The sequence below is a fragment of the Molossus molossus genome, unplaced genomic scaffold (genome assembly GCF_014108415.1).
Source record: "Molossus molossus isolate mMolMol1 unplaced genomic scaffold, mMolMol1.p scaffold_m16_p_5, whole genome shotgun sequence".
NCBI lineage: Eukaryota > Metazoa > Chordata > Mammalia > Chiroptera > Molossidae > Molossus > Molossus molossus.
Genome location: NW_023425388.1, coordinates 88574064 through 88595780, shown reverse-complemented (window position 1 = coordinate 88595780; position 21717 = coordinate 88574064). Strand labels below are relative to the sequence as shown.

Sequence of the window (21717 nt, the reverse complement as noted above, 5' to 3'; positions counted from 1 at the left end):
TTGCTCTTCTATCAACTAAGAATTTGCTACTTGTGTTTTTCTTTATTTGTAAAAACTCTACACATTGGAAAATAGTAACAATTTGCTGAACATAGCAAATATTTCCTTAAATGGTGTTTGCCTTTTAATTTTGTTTGTAATTTTGTGTTTTTACTACTCAGAAATATTTACTCTTAATACCGTTGAATCTATTATTAAAAATAAAAGACATGACAGTAATTAGTAAAATTGTCATTCTCCAAATACAAGGAAGTATCAAATGGGCTCTAGCTAACTTTGTTATTAAATATTTGGAATTATGTCATTGATATATTTCATGTATAATATGATTATTTTTTACAAGCACATATTTATAAAATGTTTGTTGTCTATGAAGAGGAAACACTATAACATTATAAATGTTAAAATGCTTTGGAGATCACAGAAAATGGGCTGGGTCTCATTTTGGATCTAACACTTTCTTTTTATGTTACCTTGGATATGTTTGAATGTCTGTGTTACATCAAAAACAATAAAAGAAACCATAAAATAAACCAACCAAAAATCCAGACTTAGTATGCCCTACCAACCTCATAGTATAGTTGCAAAAAATGAAAAAAGAAAAAAGACAGTAAAAATGTGACAATGGTTGAAAGGCTAAAACACATATAGTGCTATAAAAATGTATATATTTATCACCATTTCAGGGGATTTCTTTTATTGTTAGAAATTGCTTGTTCTCTTCTGGGAACACAAATCAGTGAACAGTGTATGAATAAAATAATGAGTGGCATGATTTTGGGAATGTGTGCTAATTTGATAAATCTAGTGGAAAAGAAGGACCCTCATTCACAATAGAGCATCTTGTCAGTCTCTCATTATAAGCAAAATCCAGTGAAATCCATCAGGATACTGATAGAGCTGTTATTAAGAACTCCTGCCTATAGACAGCTGAGCTTGACTGATGAATTTATAAAAGTCCAACCTCTACACTGCTTCTTCATTAGTTTTTTTAGAATATTTTCCAAAGAATTTATATTTAATTTAATTTAATTCATATTTTATACTTTATAGGTGGTTTATCTTAACATAAACCTCATATATAAGGAAATATAATTTTCCAATAAGATTATTAACAAATTATACAAATATAACTTTATAATAAGAATATTCTTCTCTTACATCTTGTTAGTTTTTCATTATGTAGTATATTTGGCTTTGCATCCAAGACAGATTATTTCAAGTGTTATTACCAATGATTTAGCCACTTACTATAATTAAATATTCTCTTATTGCTAATCATAATACAGGTAATAAATAATTTTGTACTACAAAAATAAGAAAAATTTATTATGTAATACTATTTAAAGTATATTAATTGAGAAATAATAGAACATATCCAATATAAATATTTATATCTCTTTCTGATAAAAATAAAATATTAAAATACCAATTACCAGACAAGTTGCAAGTAATGAATTATGTATCAGTTTAAAAGTTTAATGGTTCTTTCTTGCCCACTTGTAGCAGAGTTACCAGTCCCGTTTTCTGAGTCAGTATCACGTTCCTCAGCTCTTGTGAGTATTGACTGCTAATGGTTCATAGATCTCCCCTTTGGAAAAAATTGCCCTTGGAAAATAAAAGCTACTTCACCTGACAAGTTTTGCACACTGAGGAGATTCCCATAGCCGAGGACTGACTAAAGGGGGGAGGCACACAATTCTGGTCCACTTGCCTCAAGATGGGATCACCTTTGTGTTGCAATTCATGAAATTTAAACTCCAGTTGAGACCAGAGTTTCTGTGCAGGTCTCCTAGGTCTCCATTGCTTCATTCTGCTTTTTTTTACGTAAATCTTTTCTCTTAAGAGCAAAATTCTTGATAAATCTTACTCCCAAATCTTTGTATCAGTTTCTGCTTCTAGATAACTCAATATAACACAGTTGGTACCAAGAATGCCTCTTAGAAGAAGATTCTAAGGATTCTGAAGTTTGATCACTCACCAGCTAGCAAACAATAAGAATGCCACATCTCCAAAGTAGGATACTGATGTTTCTTAAGGTCCTGTAGAATATAACTTTTTGCTAATGTTTTTACAGTGAAATAGGGGGATGGAATGTAATGGACTCCCTTACCTATGACATTAGAGAGGTATAGAGTAAATAACAATGATAAGGACTGGTTAACTGGGTGCCTATATTGAGTACAATTGATGCTTTGAAGAGAGAAAATTATCAGTTTAAGCAGTTATAAGTCAATCAAAAGAAAAGTAGGAGAGCCAGAGGACCTCCATGAAAGCATATGGAGTATCCTTGATAGAGGGTAGCCTGAAGGTAGTCAAAGTGTGGGCCAAGATCAGGGCCCAGTCCTAAGAAAAGCAGAAATTCAGAAAATGCTGAAATCAGGGTTCTGGTAAGTGTCCAGTAGTAGGACACTGATAAGGAAGGAATGGAAATCTTGGGATTAGAATTTCTGAGTAGATGCTCTTCAGATTTTTCTGTCTTTTAGGGTATAGATATGACTAAATCCTCTTTATAAAAGGCACTCCAGCCTTCATGAAGATGGTAAGACTTCAAATGTGCAAGTGCCTTACCACATACCCACTCAGGATCTGCTCTCACCTGACCTCCCGGCCACTAAGCCAGTCACTAGCATGGCCTGACTAGCGAAGAACTGGTCCTGGGATAAAACAAGAGATTTTATAAACTCTACGAGCTGCAGGTTCTAATAAATACCAGCAGGAGCCAGGAACACATGCCTGAGTGGCTCCTGAAGCACCTAGAACAAGTGTGGCATAATATTAGACTGGACATGTGAGAGTTTGTCAGCCTTCTTCTGTGACACTGGATGTAAAACCAGGCAAGATCCCCCACATTCAAATTCCTAGAATGCCCATGTTTTGGTTTCTTAGAAAGTCACCCACACTTCATCACCTACAATTTTAATCCATATAGCCCTGTAATATTTTAGAAGTAAGTCTTCGCTTTGATCCTTCTCAAGTTTAATATGCCATCTCTGGGAGCTGTTTTGCCTTATGAACACCTGTTACATTCCTGAATTAGCAGTGTTCTGGTCTGTACACCTCTCTTCTATTAGCAAGAATGCTGGCTTCGAGGTGGTAAAATGAATGCAGTATTTATACTTATGAGCCAGACATCCTAATACTATCCCGTATAGGCTGCCAGTGGTCCAATGTCCAGTTTCTATAAGGTTCCCAAGGTCGCTTTAGAATCTGTTTAACAGATCCCATGAGAACAGGGATCACTGCCGACATCATCACTCTCATGTGATGTTCTACTGAGCCTGTGCCTTCTCTAAACCATCTGGATCTTAATTATAACAATATTGTTATGAGAATTTTCTTTCTTGTTCAGGCAATGACAATAGCTGTCTAAGTAAAGGCTTAGCTAATATCATGAGCTTGAGAAGTTACTCATGGTTTTGGGTCTAGCTAATACTCCATTTCATCCCTCTGTATGCTATGTACAAAGCCAAGTACCTGAAGAGAATACATATCAAATGATACTAAAACTATGACATGAAAACCTTTGTGTCCATTCCATGGACAGGCTGACAATTAGGTTTATTATCAAATTATATTCTCTATTTTTCAATATTATATTGAATATATTCAATATTATATAATAATGGAAAGAACTTAATATCTATAAATAAAATTATATTTATAAGCAAATTCAATTAAACGATGATTGGGTCATAGAAAATATGAAAAAGTGAGCAAACATTTCACAATTTTCTGTAATACCTAATTATTCATTTTTGTATGTGTGTAGATGTGTATGTTTTTAGTGATGCTGAATTATTTTCAGTTTTCTTTTTGCTAGTTAAATAAAAAATTGTTGCCCTGGCTGCTTTGGCTCGTGGTTAGAATGTCAGCTTGAGGACCAAAGAGTCACGGATACGATTCCCAGTAAAGGGCACTTACCTGAGTTGCAGGTTCAATCCCCGACCCCAGTCAGGGTCATTCGGGAGACAACCAATCAATGTATCTCTCTCACACTGAAGTTTCTCTCTCTCTCTCTCTTTCTCTCTCTCTCTCTCTCTCTCTCTCTCTCTCTCTCTCTTTCTGTCTCTCTCTCTCTTTCTTCCCATTCCTCCTCCCTCTCTAAAAATCAATGAAAAAATATCCTCAGGTGAGGATTAACAAAAAATAAAAAATATAAAGAATCACTTCTAAAATCTACAGTTAAATTGCACTGTGTCTTAATCTATTCCCTTGATATTTTAGAAACCTTTACTATTGGTTATTTTAGGCAGTTACTTGTCTGTTCTACCCACTCAGTAGGTTCTAGATTAAATGGCTTAAAAAGATATAAAAAAAAAAAAAGAAAAGAAAAACTGAAAAGACAATCCTTTTTTACTCTACAACTGTTCATGTGTCCAGCTCAATTATTTTTATAAATGTCTCTCACTAATGAATTTTTTATTAGATAAGTATGAATTACTTCAAAAATATAAATTACCCAGAAAATTATTAGTGATCTAGTAAATGCAATGACTTTTATTTCATATGTGAAAAAAATATATTAAGAACCTGACTAAGTAATTGTAAGGTGAATTTCCACTCCTTATTTTAGAGTACAGTACTGTTAAATCTTGTGGCTCAGCAGTTTTTATATTAGAGTCATTCATCATTTCATCAGTACAGTTTTAGTGTTCATCAATAAGTGACTGAATATAGTTTCCACAAAACAATGCTGAGTTCTAATACTTGAGTTTACAAAATTTATGTAGGAATAAGTAGGCAAAAGTTTTTAAAAAGTAAACTTTTATATTGAAATATGACATAAAAATATACAAATAACAAGTGTACATATACATAAATTATGATCAAACTAATACAGCCCGTTAACCCTAAACATGATACAAAATAGACAATTACCTATCTCTCAGAAGCTTCTCATGTACTTCCTCTAATTACCACCCTCCTTCCTGTTCAGAGTTTAATCATATTCTGACTTCTAACATCAGAGATTTGTTTTTTCTGCTTTTGAATTTTATATAAATAAAATTATTTGTGTCTGGGTACTCTCACTCAAAAATTTAAGAGGCTTATCCATGTAGGAAGCAATACATTCACATCTATTGCTGTATCTTCTTTTATATCCCAATTTTAGTGGACATTTGTATGCATTATTCTCATGTATCTTCATAGAAGTAATGATAATTTAGGGGGGAAAGCAGCTTACAAAGTTAAAATGTGTAACTCTATTGCATTTCTTCTTACCAACCACAAGAAACTGAACGATGAGTATTTTTAAAAATTTATTCACAATAGCATCAAAGCCAAAGTAATTAGGAATTAATTTTTTTAAGATGCGTAAGATCTTCACTGAACTATAAAATGTTACTTAAGAAAATTAAAGAAGATGTAGAAAATGGAGATATATACATGTTCATCAATTAGAAAATTCAATATTGTTACGCCATCAGTTCTCGGCAAATTTCTGTATCTATTTAAAGCAATTCCAAAATAATCTCAGAACTTTTTATTGGAAATTCAAATTTTATTTTAAAATGTATAATAAAAAACATAGAATGTAAATAGTATTCTTGAAAATGAATATAGTTTGATGTCTTACTTACCTGACTTTAAGACATAATAGAAAGCCATCATAATGAAGACAGTGTGTTACTAATATAAGAATCAACAGATAAAGAACCTAGAATTGAACTCAAACTTATACAATGGATTTTTGACAAAGCTATAAAATTATCCAATGGGGAAAAAAGTTTTTCTCAAAAACATGCAAAAAAACCCTGAATGTTTATTTGAAAAACTTAATCCTCCCATCTTCTTCATATTCTATATCAAATTTAAGATCAGCTTTATCTATTCATAAAAGCTAAAACCATGAACATAAAAGAAAACATAAAATAATCTTTTTGATTTGAGAGAATGAAAAGTTTTAAGACAGATCACAGAAAGCAATAAACATAAAAGAGAAATCGATAAATTGGGTATCACCGAGTTTAAAAACATCTATTCATCTATATTATCTACTATTGAAACTCAAAAAGACAACTCAGTAAAAATGGGAAATTTTTTTAATAAACGCTTTCCAAGAAACACACAATAGTAAAAAATAGGTGGAAAAGTTGCTTAACATCATTAAGTCATCAGGGAAATTTAAAGTAGAACCATAATGATATATCACAAGAACAATTTTCCCCTTCATAAACAGCTAAAATTTGAAATTTTATTTTTACCACACATAGGTAAGATTTAAAAATATGATCAGTTTTTGGTGGCAATGTAAAAATGGACAACAGAGAGCTGTGAGCTGTGATCCTGGGGTGATGGGAGATGGGACAGACACAAGGGACAGAAACATGTGTTTGCCCATGCTTTCTAGTTGGAGGCATTTTCTAGAATGAAGACATGGGAGGGGGATACTAAGCAGCATACAATGGATCCTCTGAGTTAGAGAGATACAAATACAGTTTGGAATGACTGAGGCAGCTGGGATTTGTGGTACAGAATAACATAGAGAGGGAATAATGCAGAAAAATTTTTCAGAAAATTTCCTATGGTTCCTTTGAGTTCACTCATCACTGAATCTATAAAGTACTAATTCATAGAATAAAAGTCCTCAAGACCAGACAAAGAACTACCCCAAACTGTAAACTAAGTTTTATTTTAGAGCTCATACCTGTGAAATATTTACAACCTCACCAACTAAAGTAAAGAAACTGCATTGACAACTTGGAACATTCAACAGAGATACCTAAAAGGTCAAATATAATAGAAACTCCTGAATTAAATGCTACTCTAAATCTGCTCCACAAAATTTGGGTTACTAGTACCAAAAGAATCAAGTGAATATGCAAGTAACATGCATATTTTCCATAATGAATTTCAACACTCCTTAAAGTGGGATTTTTTTTCCTAAATGTCCAGATACCAGAAACTCTAACATTTACAATATCGGGATACAGTGAATAAACAATTAGTAGATGAACAAGGAGATGAGAATACATGACCCAGGATCAGGAAAAAGAAAAAAATCAACCATTAGAAACATACTCAATAATGACAAAAATGATAGAATTTCTGGACAGTGACTTTAAAGCATCTATTATACCTTAAAATTTTAAAGAAAAAAGAAATTAATGTGGGAGAAATAACAGACATAACTGGAATAATATAGAAGTTTTACATCTGTAAAATATAAACTTTCAAATACAAAAATAAGACTATTGGGTGACTTAAGAACAGATTACAGCACAGCCAGTATGGCTCAGTGGTTGAGCTTCGACCCACGCACCCAGAGATCAGTGGTTCAATTCCCAGTCAGGGCACATGCCCAGGTTGTGGGCCTGATCCCCAATGATGGGCATGCAAGAGGTGGCCAATTGATGTTCTTTCTCATCGATGTTTCTACCTCTTTCCCTCTCTCATTCTCTCTCTCTAAAAATCAATAAAGAAAAAAAATTTTTTAAAAAGAACATATTGTAGAATAAAAGATCAGTAACCATGGAAACCACACTAGAAATGATATGGAAACAGAGACAGAGACTGAGAAAAAAAATCAGTTGTCTTGTGGGACAATATTAAGCCACCTAGCATAAATATAATTGGAGTAATAAAAGGAAAGATATGTGAACAGAAAAAATATTTTGAAAAATTCTCACAAATTTTTCATATTTGAGAAAAATCTTACATCAACATGTCTAAAAATGCCTACAAAACCCAAGCAGGACAAGCAAACAAACTAAAAGAAACTGCACTAGGGCACATCAAAAGTCTATTATTGAGCACGAGTCAAAATGATAAATCTGAAAAGCAACCGCAGTAAGAGATAGTCTATACAGAGAGTAATAAGCCCAGAATATTTATCAGAAATTAAAGCGATATGAAAAAATAAACTACCTTTAAAATTCCAAAAGACAAATATTAAGATGAAACTAAAATGCTATATGCAGCAAAAATACCTTTCAAAATAGAAAATGAAATAAAGATGTTTTGGAAAAACAAAAGCTTAGAGAATTCATCAAAGGTAGATGTTGAATTATAGTAAGTTAAAGCACTATTTTTTAATGTAAGAAAATGAGAGAACTTTGATTTTACTGTTGAGGAAAACAACTTGGAAGTTGCCACAGCCATCCTTGCAAGAAGAAAACAATGAGCAAAGTGGAAATCAACATTGCTTGGACTCATCAATGAACTGGACTTGCAAGAGCAAATTATGCTCTGAAATCTGAAGAAACAGGAAAATTCAGAGAATACAACCAGGATCAGAAACAGAAGCCTCTAGAGTCATAATCTGATAGTAGTAGTTAAATGGTAATTTTGATGAATTACTGGAGGCCTGAGAGTGAGAAAATCATGGAGACCAGTGAAGGAATCTCTCAACTTTCATGGGTTTTACCTCAGGTGTCCTCCCAGGCTTTCGGCAGCTCCTCATGGCTGTGCCAGGGACAGGTGAAGCACAGGGTTTCTTACATTTTAAGACAGTCAACTTTTAATATGTGCAAAGAGGAGAAAATAATTTTATAAGCTCTCTGTACATTTTAGATATAATTTTAGTATAAATTCTTCAAAATTTTATAATGATTTTCTTTGTTAATCTTGGGCAATTTGAACAAAATGGGTTTCTCCCAAATATGTCTCCAGTGAATAATCATTTCAGATGCTCTATTATAATAAAAAATGAAATGACTTAAAAGCATAAAAAAGAAATGTTTAGGATTTCTGGTTTTTATTTTCTCTTTACCTAAAATAGTTTTAGAAATTCAAATATATTCTAAGTGGATTAAAATAACCTTTTAGATAAAATTCATATAGTAAGATTTTCCTCCTCTGAACATATAATGTGTATAAAATAGCAATATCTGTTTTATTTTGTGTTCCAAAACTATAGAGGATTTTAGGTAAGCTCTTAGGTTAGCATTTTATAAAGGCTAATATGGCAGAAAAACAGGACAATTTCCTTTCTATAAATATTTTAGTGTATTTCTTGTATACCGAAATATATACACTTTCTATAAATACACTTTGCACATGCCACAAAATTAGCTGTTTTATGAGTATGGTCTTTGAGAAAGATTCATCTTACAGTGTGAAACAAATTTTTGTCTTCAAGTGAGGTCTTTTATTTTAGAGATAACACATATATTCTGGAAAATACTCAATATTATATATTGTACTTTATGGAATATCTGTATACAGGTACTCTATATTGTAAGTGTATACATATTTAAAAATCAAAGGAGATGCATTGTATAATCACTTGTGTGTACTCTAGATACTATGAAAATACGAGAAAAGTAAAAATTCTGGTAAATGGATAATTTTATAAATTATTTTGAACATGTATTAATGTTTTATTGCTATAATGTGCAGCATCATTTTCCAGGGTTAAATTATGTTTTAAAAAAAGAAAATATGCAGCCCTGGCCAGTTTGGCTCAGCGGTTAGAGCGTCAGCCCCTGGACCATAGAGTCCCGGTTCAGTTCCTGTTAAGGTTATGTACCTCGGTTGCAGTTTGTCCCCCGCCCTGGTTGGGGTTGTGTGGGTGGCAGTCAGTGGGTGTCACTCTCACATTAATGTTTCTCTCTCTCTCTTCCTCTCTCTCTATCTAAAGATAAATGCAAAAATGTCCTCAGGTGAGGATAAAAAAAAAAGAAGAAAATATACGTTATTTTATTGCCAAAATGGCATAATAGGATCTGACACTCCATCTCGTACAGCTCAGCCATGCACAACAAGAACCAATAACAAAGCAAGCATCTCTTCAAAATACTTAACATATAGGTTTTATAGAATTTAGCTCCTTTCTTGACAAAGGCTCTTTAAAAGGTGGCAATCACACAGAATATTTGGAGAGGGGGAGGGAGTAAGACAGAATGCAGGTTTTGTTGAGAATATATAATTAAATTTATGCCTGGCCTAACCTATTTAAACAAAGGTCTACAATTATAATTGCAAAGCATGATTTTCAAAAGGGTACCAATTGAAAACATTCCAAACATTATATGACAAGCATAAAAATTATGCTTGCCACCTTGTTGGTTTAAAATAATATCTTAATATTTGATATAAAGATTTGTTTCTAAAATGACACTAAACAGTAAAAATATCAATAAATAAAAACATTACTCTTTGTTTAGAAACTCTCCAACAACTATCTGTCTACTGTAGGACACATGGTTATGTTTATCACCTCTGTTTTAGAGCTTTGCCTCTATGTTTTCCAAACCAGGATAGCAGAAAAAAGAAACTGCTTTCTGGTTGGCTTTACTTAAAACTTCAGTTTGACTGAAATTATATTTGTGAGAACTTAGAAGGCAACATAATTCTTAAAGGTCATATGGTAAGCTTCCTGCCAGAGGAGAACAATGACCAAACTTCCAGACACAGGAGAACAAAGACCAGGAGAACTGGCCAGGCAAGAAATGCCTGATACCAGCAATCAAACCAAATAAGGAACTAAAGCTGCCCAATTGCACATAAACATTCCTGTAGACCCAACCCCACTGCTCAAACCCCCCAACCCAAACCTCACAATAGCTTCCCATCAATGAATGCATATAAGGACGAAACTCCAGCTCCTTGGGGCCGCCATCATCGACCCAATACCCCACGGCTCAGTGATGTGTAGCCCTTCCCTTTGGATATCCCCTTCCCTCACCCCCCTTTTTCTTTAAAGAAATCCAATTTTTATTTATTCACCATCTGAGATTGCTATTTAGAATGCCTGCGCACAGCATTACTGACTTTGAACTTTCAATATTGTTGCCATTTTTAATATTAGAAAAAATAAATATCAATTTACCTAAATTCATTGATATTTTTATCCTTTCAGTAAAAATTTATATAGGTAGTTTAGTGTATTTTAATACCACATTTGGTGAACCACAGAAGACAACTTTCAAACAAGTAGTGTGAACAGGACACTCCAAAAATTATACAAAACAAATTGAATTAAATTTAAAATGAACAAATAAATTTTTTGTTACATTAATATAAAATTTGTTATTTAAAAATTAACTACTACTAATTCCCTGAAACAGTATACTGGCTCTCCATTTTCATCATCCTACATTTATATTAAAAAAACTTGCACCCAGCTGCTGTGGCTCAGTGGACTGAGCATCTTCCTATGGACTGAGAAGTCCCATTTGGATTCCTGGTCAGGGCATATGCCCCGGTTGTGGGCTTGATCCCCAGTACAGGGTGTACAGGAGGCAGCCATCTCTCACATGGATGATTCTATCGCTCTTTAAAAAAATCAATAAAAACATATTTTAAAAAAAGACTTGCAAAAATCAAAACTGAAAGAACTCTTTTTATTATTTTGTTTTGTCTTGCAATCATATACATAGGTATAGAAACCCATAAGATTTATATTTTAAAAATGAATGTTAAAACTTCCAGTAAACAAAGACAGTACTCTTACAGTAGTCAGTTATAGTCGTCCCTCGCCATTTCGCACTTTGACTTTTGCGGTTTCACTCTATTGCAGATTTTTCAAATATATTCATTAAAAAGTTGATTGAGACAGTGAAAACGATGCAGCATGCACTAGGTTGTCTGAGTCAATTATACACCCCTGTATTAAATTACTGAATATATGGACTGTAGGCCTATGTATTCGAGCACCCCAGGAATCCTTCAATGCCAGGTGCAGCCGCTAGAGTCTGGAACGGATTAACCGTGATAAATGAGGAACGACTGTAGTTAAGTATTAACAAAAGAGAAGGGAGCAAAACTGGCTAAGCCTGATTTAGTCAACAAGCTACAGCTTCATAGACTACCCCCAATCTTCTCCCCCAGGAAATACCCAAATCCTCTGCCAAAGGGACAATATTCCTTGAGTTGGCAGGAAAGACAGTCTTTACAATCTCTTCAGGGGAACAATCAGCCCACTACTGTGGGCAGTTGAGGGGAAATTTCTTTGCTGGGTGCAAGGGCAGAGAAACCAAGGAGGCACAGGGCGACATCCTTCTACTAAGCACATGCACAATAGAAGACAGATAATGAAGCAGAACTTTGAGGCATGTGCAGTTTGAGCCAAACTGGTGACTATAAAGGAAGATGTACAGCCTGGGATTATTTGGGGAAAAGGTCAGATAGGATAAGGCACAAAGCCCCAAAAGATCCTGGAACTGGATTGGATAAGGGGAGGTCCCTGGGAAGATACTAGAAAGTGACTGGATAGTTTGAAAGAAAGTCCACTTTTTATCAAGCCCATGTAAATATCATCAAAGCTTAACAAAGGCCCAAGGCCAGCATGTGCTCCCTCCCTTTAGCAGCCAGGTGGTCCAGCTGGGAACAGAGACCAAGCTAGACTACTGATGTCAGGCTAATTGCACAGCAGCCTAGTTCCTGGTTCTCTTCCTGGGCCTGGTGGGGACAAATGCAGGCCTACAGCCCCAGAGTCTGGACTTCTTCTGCAGGGAGACAGAACTGAACCACCTGGTCTTCGATGAGACCTGGGGCATGGTATAACTGGGGCAGTCCTTTGTTTTTGTTCCAATAAATCTTGCCACTACACCTCAAATTCTCCTATGTGTATATCCTTGAAATGCATTTCCTGTGATACCATGGAAGAATCCTATTTGCTGTGGCAACAATACTACCATAATTATTTGACAGTATAATATTTCCTTTCTGATCAAGCTCCATGCCCAATTATCAGTTGCAGCAACCTAGGCAAACCTGTCGCCCTTCCTATTTGAAAATGAGCTCAATATAGACATCCCCAAAGCCACACTGAATTCAAGTACAGTTATTCTGATCCACTTCCACAGCTCCCTGACCTAGTAAATGGCTCCTCCCTTCATCAAACCATGCAAGTTTCTGTTGACACTTAGAATAATCTTGATTATGTAGACTGGCTCTGTCATAATTAGAATTAGATTTGACTTCTAGTTTCAAAAACTCAGAATAGCCCTGGCCGGTTTGGCTCAGCGGTTAGAGCGTCGGCCTGCGGTCCAGAGAGACCCGGGTTCGGTTCCCGCTGGGGGCACGTACCTCGGTTGCAGTTTGTCCCCGGCCCTGGTCGGTCGTGCGGGTGGCAGCCACTCGATGTGATCCTTTCACGTCGATGTTTCTTTCTCTCTCTCTGTTCCTCTCTCTCCCTCCCACTCTACCTGAACAAAAATGTCCTCGGGTGAGGATAAAAAAAAAACAAAAAAACCCCCTCAGAATAACAATGTCTTTAAAAACTGAGAATTGTATTTAACTCTCGTATTTATGTGGCATTGTAGAGTCTACATGTAAAATTCTGTATTGTCAGGCATGTAGGTTTCTTCTGACTCAAATCTCTTTGTTCACCTAGTTCAAAAAGGTTTTTCCAGTTCTAGCTTTTACATTGGCATTCCAGACAAAAGGAAGAATAAATAAAGGAGATAGGACACAATACATCACTTTAAAGACATATTACAGAATTGGCACAGATCAGCTCTGTTTATATCCAAATGGACGGAACAAAGCCACAACTATGCATAAAAGAAGGTGAGATATAGTCCTTATTCCAGATGGCCAAGTACTAAGGTAAAAATTGAGGATCCTACTATAGCTATTTGTCAGCTACTCTTTTTCAGTTATTTATCAATTGAATAAAGCTTATCTTCTTTAAGATTCTATGGAAAGGATTACAGAGTATAGTAATTCTTGTGTTCTTATATAAAAAAACATTAACTCTTCTTCTGGAGACTGAATAAAATGAAGACATCTTGACATCTTAGATGGTTATTCAATTCTTGGCTTACATTTTTGATTGCTTGAGTATCTTGAAAATGCATCTCTATTTTTGTCTTATAGATATTGCTGTCTAAAATCTGATACCAATCTGATTTTCTCTCTTTTGAAAATTAATAAAACTTTTCACTTTGATATTTATCTTTAAGTCCCAAGAATGTTACTTATATATCTTGAAGTAGATCAGCCCAAGATAAAATTCTCAGGTACAAGGAGGGCCATTTCAAAAATTTAGATTCAGATACTGTATCTAGAAAATTTTCTTCTATTTTACCTTGAAAATAAACTTTTTTCATTTTTTTAATGTTTCCCAGAGTCTAAGATACTTATGTTGAATCTTATGCCATCACAATGTCTATAATTTTATTTCTGATTCATTTTTCAATTCCACTCTGTTGACTATATTTACTCATCTAAATTTTCCTTTGGATTTTCACTTAAATCTATTCTCATTTGGACACACTGAAATTTAGTACTATGTTCAATTTCAAATGATTATTCTTCTATTTTTGTGGTTATTTTATTTGAGGTTTTTTTTTCTTATTATAAGTTCAAATGCTTAAGCATAGTTAGTTCAGATTTCAAAATTGTGATAGTTTACCTCTGTTCTGAATTATTTTTTTGTAATATATTTCTAAAATATTGTGGTTCTTATAGTCTAATTTGTGCCAAAAGAGTTTGGCCTATGAATGTGGGTGGACATAATCAATATCATCTCCTGGTATGGCTTTTAAAATACTTTTGTTTAGTCCTCTTTTCTTTCTTTTCATGACCTTCAGCCAGATTCCGAGAATTTATCTGAGACTCCAAACCCTAGGAGATGTTGAAATCTCCAGATTAAAGGGCTAGAGGGACTCTATGGGAAAGAACATCCCTTCTACTTCCTTCTCACCTTTTGACTGTGAAATAAAAGAGCAATAAAGCTAACCACAAACCTGAGTCCAGTGGTCTCTCTTATTCTTTTCCTCCCTTCCCATGTTTTGTTTTGTTTTTTTAATTTAACCAACACAAACACAAGGCTTACTATGCCCCAGTAGGTACTTTAAAAGCACAAGTATTAGCTAACCCTAAGTTAAATATATTTAAGTTAAATATATATCACATTTAAGTTAAATATATATCACATAGTTAAATATATTTAAGTTAAATATATATCACATTTAAGTTAAATATATATCACATAGTTGAGGAGTGTTGGGACTAGATAGTTTGGCTATATATTTTTTTGTTTTTTAACATTATAATGCACTTCCTCTCATTGGACCCTTATGTGCTTTTTAAAATCTTTATATAATTTTATTACATTTTATATTAATATATTTGCAGTAACAGAAATTTAATTTTACATTGTCAATATTCAATCAAAATTAGACTGTTTTAATATTAATTTTAAAATGTGAAGTGCTTCATTCCATGTTAATAACTCATTTCCATCTTTTATTCAAGTGTAAATTGACTAAGGATTTTCATTTATGTACTCATTATTTAGTATAATTTTAATATGATGCATAATGTGTACTTGAAAAATGCTGTTAACTAATGAGGAATAATTTTGAGAGAGCTGAATCATAACCACTAGACCTCCAGGGAGGAGGTGAAGAATAATTTTGATCCACACAAAGTAAATGTATAACCCTATTTGGAACATTACATAACAAAGAAGGTCATAGATGATGTCACTGAAATAAACTATAAGGTTTTAAAATATTAATACTAAGTATAAAATCTTCACCTCTGCAGTTCTTTTTTTTCTTTAAGTAACTGCATTTTTATAGTTTAATAATTCTAATGTAGCTTTCGTTAAATTTAATTTTATTTTGTACAATTTTAAAATTATAGTATTTTAGAACATTCTTCATAATTTGTACTCCATAGTATGTATACATATATTTTCTTTTACAAATTTGCTGTTATCACATTGATATGAGCCTAAAAGATGCTCAGTTATTTAGAAATTGAAACTATTGCTTTGATCTTTCTTCAACCTAACATAGCATATTCTTATTAAAGAAATACATAATCCTCATTTACATAGTAGAAATAAAGTTATTATTTGTAATCATACAGAGTTCTATCTCTTGTGAAAATATCCTTTTGGTTAATACTTTAAATGTGGCTATCTTTGCCTCAGGACATACAGATAGCTGTCATACATTCCTGTTTAGCTCTTTGATCTTCCTCAGCCATTTTTGTATATGCTTTCATTTTATTGGACTGATTCTGAGCTACATTTAAATATCCATTTAGTATATTAGAAGTGATACTGAGGAACATTTAGCTTTCATATTTCTCTGTCAATTTTCTTGGATTCCTTGCAACAGATAATGTTCTTTAAATTGTGATATTTTGAATTTATTCAGAACTTAGTGAAATTCATTCCCTGAGAGTCTTGTTGAAAACAATAGACCAGAGGAAAGATGGGTTGGGAGGGATGAATATAAAAGGGGAAAGAATTAAGATGCACAAATTAGTAGTTACAAAATAGTCATGGGGATGTAAAGTATAGTATAGGAAATACAGTCAATAATATTCTAATAACCATATATGGTGTCAGATGGGTACTAGATTAATTCTGGTGATCACTTTGTAAGTTACATGAATATCTAATCACTATGTTGTACACCTGAAACTAATAATATTGTATATTAACTGTAATTTAAAAATAAAATATTATTTTAGCCCTGGCCAGTTTGGCTCAGCAGTTGAGCATCAACCTGCAGACCAGAGAATCCCAGGTTTGGTTCCCGCTAGGGGCAAGTACCATAAATAAATAAATAAATAAATGAATAAATAAATAAATAAAATAAACTATTATTTTATAAAATGAAAACAAAAAAATCATGGAGGGGAGAAATTAAGAGGAGGTTAGTGGTTCCAAGGTTAGTAGCAATAAGAGAAGTGATAGACCGGCTAGAAGTGTAACAAGGAAACTAGGGAAAAGATAAGGCTTCCTGGGTATAGACAAAGTCTAAAACTGACAAAACTCTGTATCTGCAGAAGAGTCTTAGCTTAATTACAACAGACTGTAGAGAAATTAGTGCCCAGAGCATTACTGAAAACATAGATCAACCAGAGATCAATTAGTAGTAGCAAAGAGCTAGGTATGGAAACCTATCTATTATGGAAACCATAAAAAAGAACCAGTCAGAAATAAAGGATACACTAACTGAAATTAAGAATAATTTACAGGGAATCAACAGTGGATGAAGCCGAGAATCAAAACAGCAATTTGGAATACAAGGAAGCATAGAACACCCAATTAGAGCAGTAATAGCAAAAAAGAATCCAAAAAATTAGGATGGTATAAGGAGACTCTGGGACAAGTTCAAGCATATCATTTGCATCATGGGGGTACTAGATGGATGGGAAAGAGAACAAGGAATTGAAAACATATTTAAAAATAAATAATGACAGAAAAATTCCCTAACTGGCTGAAGGAAATAGACATACAAGTCCAGGAAGTACAGACAGTCCCAAACAAGATGAACTTTAACAGCCCACACCAAGATACATCATAATTAAAATGCAAAAGATTAAAAACAAAGAGAGAACTTTAAAAGCAGCCAGAGAAAAGCAGCAGTTACCTACAAGGGAGTTCCCATAAGACTCTCAGCTGACTTCTCAACATAAAATTTGCAGGCCAGAGGGATTGGCAAGAAATATTCAAAATGATGAAAGCAAGGACATACAACCAAGATTAGTCTACCCAAAAAAGCTGTAATTTAGAATTAAAGGATACATAAAAAGCTTCACAGACAAGAAAAAGGTAAAGAAGTTTTTCACAACCAAACAAGTATTATATGAAATATTAAATATTTTCTGGAAGAAGAAGATAAAAAATATGAACAATAAAATGGTAATAAAAAAAAGTCAAACCTCAGTTCTTAAATGTCTGCCATCTCAAACAATTTGCTTGTCAACCAAGTTATTCACAGAGAAAATGTCTTAGTTGTCAAACAAAACTTTGATTCTTTTTGTTTTGTTTTGTTTTGTTTTGTTTTTTTTTATTATGAATTTTTATTTATTTTTTTGTTACAGATATTTTACCTTTTTACCCCATTGGCACCCCCCACCCTACCCCTGCTCCACCCTGTCCCCGGCTTAGTTGTCCATGTCCATTGGTCATGCATACATGCATATAAGTTCTGTGGCTTATCTCTTCCCACCCCCCCACCCCCCATCCCCTCTTCTGAGGGATGTCAGTCCGTGCCCCACTTCCATGTGTCTGGGTCTACTGTATTCCTCAGACTGTTATGTTCATTATATTCCGTATATAAGTGAGATCATGTGGTATTTGTCTTTTTCTGCTTGGCTTCTTTCACTTAGGATAATACTTTCTAGGTCCCTCCATGTCGTCTCAACGGATAAGAGATCTTTCTTTCTTACCGCTGCATAGTACTCCATTGTGTATATGTACCACTGCTTTTTTATCCATTCGTCTACTGGTGGACACTTGGGCTGTTTCCAGATCTTAGCTATTGTAAATAGTGTTGCTATGAACATGGGTGTACATATATTCTTCCTGATTGGTGTTTCAGGCTTCTTAGGGTATATTCCCAGCAGTGGGATCACTGGGTCAAATGGAAGTTCAATTTTTAATTTTTTGAGGTAGCACCATATTGTTTTCCATAGTGGCTGCACCAGTCTGCATTCCCACCAGCAGTGTATTAGAGTCCCCTTTTCTCCACACCCTCGCCAACACTTGTTGTTTGATGATTTGTTGATGGCGGCCATTCTGACAGGTGTGAGGTGATACCTCATTGTTGTTTTAATTTGCATTTCTTTGATGATTAGTGATGTTGAGCATTTCTTCATATGTCTCTTGGCCATTTGTATGTCCTGTTTGGAGAGGTGTCTATTCAGCTCCTCTGCCCATTTTTTAATTGGGTTCTTTGTCTTCCTTTTGTGGAGTTGTATGAGCACTCTATATATATTGGAAATTAACCCCTTATCTGATACATCATTGGCAATGATGTTCTCCCATACAGTGGGTTGCCTTTCCATTTTGATGATTGTTTCTTTTGCTGTGCAGAAGCTTTTTAGTTTGATGTAGTCCCATGTGTTCATTTTCTCCTTTATTTCTGTGGCCTTAGGTGATGTATCAGTGAAAATTCTGCTCCATATGATGTCCAAAATTTTGTTGCCTACATTTTCTTCTAGAATTTTTATGGATTCACGGGTCACATTTAAGTCTTTTATCCATTTTGAGTTTATTTTTGTGTATGGTGTAAGTTGATGGTCTAGTTTCATTTTTTTGCATGTAGCTGTCCAATTTTCCCAACACCATTTATTAAAGAGGCTGTCTTTACTCCACTGTATGCTCTTGCCACCTTTGTCAAATATTAATTGAGCGTATTTCCTTGGGTCCATTTCTGGGTTTTCAGTTCTGTTCCACTGGTCTATATGCTTGTTCTTGTGCCAGTACCAGGCTGTTTTGGTTACAGTCGCTTTGTAGTATAACCTGATATCTGGTATTGTGATCCCACCTACTTTGTTCTTCTTTTTCAAGATTGCTGTGGCTATTCGGGGTCTTTTTTGGTTCCATATGAACTTTTGAAGTATTTGTTCTAGTTCTATGAAATATGTCGTTGGTATTTTGATGGGGATTGCATTGAATCTATAGATTACTTTGGGTAGTATGGACATTTTAATTATGTTAATTCTTCCAATCCATGAACAGGGTATGTGCTTCCACTTTTTTATATCTTCCTCTATTTCTTTTTTCAATGACCTGTAGTTTTCTGCAAATAGGTCCTTTACTTCTTTGGTTAAGTTTATTCCTAGGTATCGTAATTTTTTTGGCGCAATGGTAAATGGGATTGTTTTTTCAGTTTCTCTTTCTGTGAGTTCATCATTGATGTACAAGACTGCCGTCGATTTCTTGACGTTAATTTTGTATCCTGCTACTTTGCCAAATTCATCTATTAAGTCTAATAGATTTTTGATGGAGTCTTTAGGGTTTTCTATGTACAATATCATGTCATCTGCAAATAATGACAGTTTCACTTCCTCCTTTCCAATTTGGATCCCTTTTATTTTTTCTTCATTTCTGATTGCTGTGGCTAAGACTTCCAGTACAATGTTAAATAAGAGTGGCGAAAGTGGACATCCCTGTCTTGTTCCTGTTCTTAATGGAAATGTTTTTAGTTTCTGTCCATTGAGTATGATGTTGGCTGTAGGTCTTTCATATATGGCCTTTATTATGTTGAGATATGATCCCTCTATTCCTACATTGCTGAGCGTTTTTATGAGAAATGGATGCTGGATTTTGTCGAATGCTTTTTCAGCATCTATTGATATGATCATGTGGTTTTTATTCTTCATTTTGTTGATGTGGTGTATCACGTTTATTGATTTGCGAATATTGTACCAGCCTTGCATCCCTGGAATGAATCCCACTTGGTCATGGTGAATAATTTTTTTGATGTACTTCTGGATCCAATTTGCTAATATTTTGTTCAGGATTTTGGCGTCTATGTTCATCAGGGATATTGGCCTGTAGTTTTCTTTCTTCGTAGTGTCTTTTTCTGGTTTTGGATTAGAATTATGCTGGCCTCATAGAATGTGTTTGGAAGTCTTCCTTCTTCTTGAATTTTTTGAAATAGTTTGAGGAGAATGGGTGTTAGTTCTTTTTTGAATGTTCGGTAAAACTCCTCCGTGAAACCGTCTGGGCCTGGGCTTTTGTTTGCTGGGAGAGTCTTGATTACCTCTTCAATTTCCTTGGTTGTTATTGGTCTGTTCAAGTTTTCTATCTCTTCCGGGAATAGTTTTGGGAGACTGTGTGTTTCTAGAAATTTGTCCATTTCGCTTAGATTTTCGAATTTGTTGCCATATAGTTGTTCATAGTAGTTGTTAACAATCTTTTGTATTTCCGTGGTGTTGGTTGTTACTTCTCCTCTTTCATTTCTGATTTTGTGTATTTGGGTTCTCTCTCTTTGTTTCTTGGTGAGTCTAGCTAAGGGTCCATCAATCTTGTTTATCTTTTCGAAAAACCAGCTCTTTGTTTCATTGATCCTTTGAATTGTTTTTTTGGTCTCTATGTCATTTCTGCTCTGATCTTTACTATTTCCTTCCTTCTACTTGCTCTGGGGTTTTCTTCTTGTTTGCTTTCTAATTCTTTAAGTTGTGAGGTTAGACAGTCAATTAGAATTTTTTTTTGTTCTTTGAGGTAGGCCTGTAGTGCTACGAACTTCCCTCTCAGAACTGCTTTCGCTGCATCCCATAGATTTTGTGTTGTTGTGTGTTCATTTTCATTGGTTTCCAGGAAGTTTTTAATTTCTTCCTTGATCTCCTCGGTGACCCATTCATTGTTTAATAACATGCTATTTAGCCTCCATGTGTTAAATGTCTTTGCATGTTCTTGTTGCAATTGATTTCTAGTTTCATGCCATTGTGATCTGAGAAGATGCTTGATATGATTTCAATCTTCTTGAACTTGTAGAGATTTAGTTTGTGTCCTATCATGTGGTCTATCTTTGAGAATGTCCCATGTGCACTTGAGAAGAATGTGTATTCTGTAGTTTTGGGGTGTAATTCTCTGTAGATATCTATTAAATCCATTTGGTCTAGTGCTTCATTTAGAGTCTCTGTTTCCTTGCTAATTTTTTGCCTAGAGGATCTATCCAGTGCTGTCAACGGGGTGTTGAAGTCCCCTGCTATGATTGTATTGTTGTCGATTTCTCCTTGGAAGTCCTCCAGAAGATTTTTAATATATTTTGGAGCTCCTATATTGGGTGCATATATGTTTATCAAGGTTATATCTTCCTGTTGGATAGATCCTTTCAATATTATGTAGTAGCCGTCTTTGTCTCTAGTTATGGTCTTCATTTTGAACTCTATTTTATCAGATATGAGAATTGCTACCCCAGCTTTTTTTTGCTTTCCATTTGCTTGGAAAATTTTTTTCCATCCCTTCACTTTCAACCTATGTGAGTCTTTTGTTGAGAGGTGGGTCTCTTGTAAACAACATATAGATGAGTCATGCTTTCTTATCCAGTCAGCTACTCTGTG

At 34.3% G+C, this 21717-nt stretch overlaps 1 pseudogene; it reads left to right on the top strand.

Moving 5' to 3' along the window:
• Window positions 1–21717, top strand: part of LOC118616999 — a 175907-nt pseudogene that overhangs the window by 440 nt on the left and 153750 nt on the right.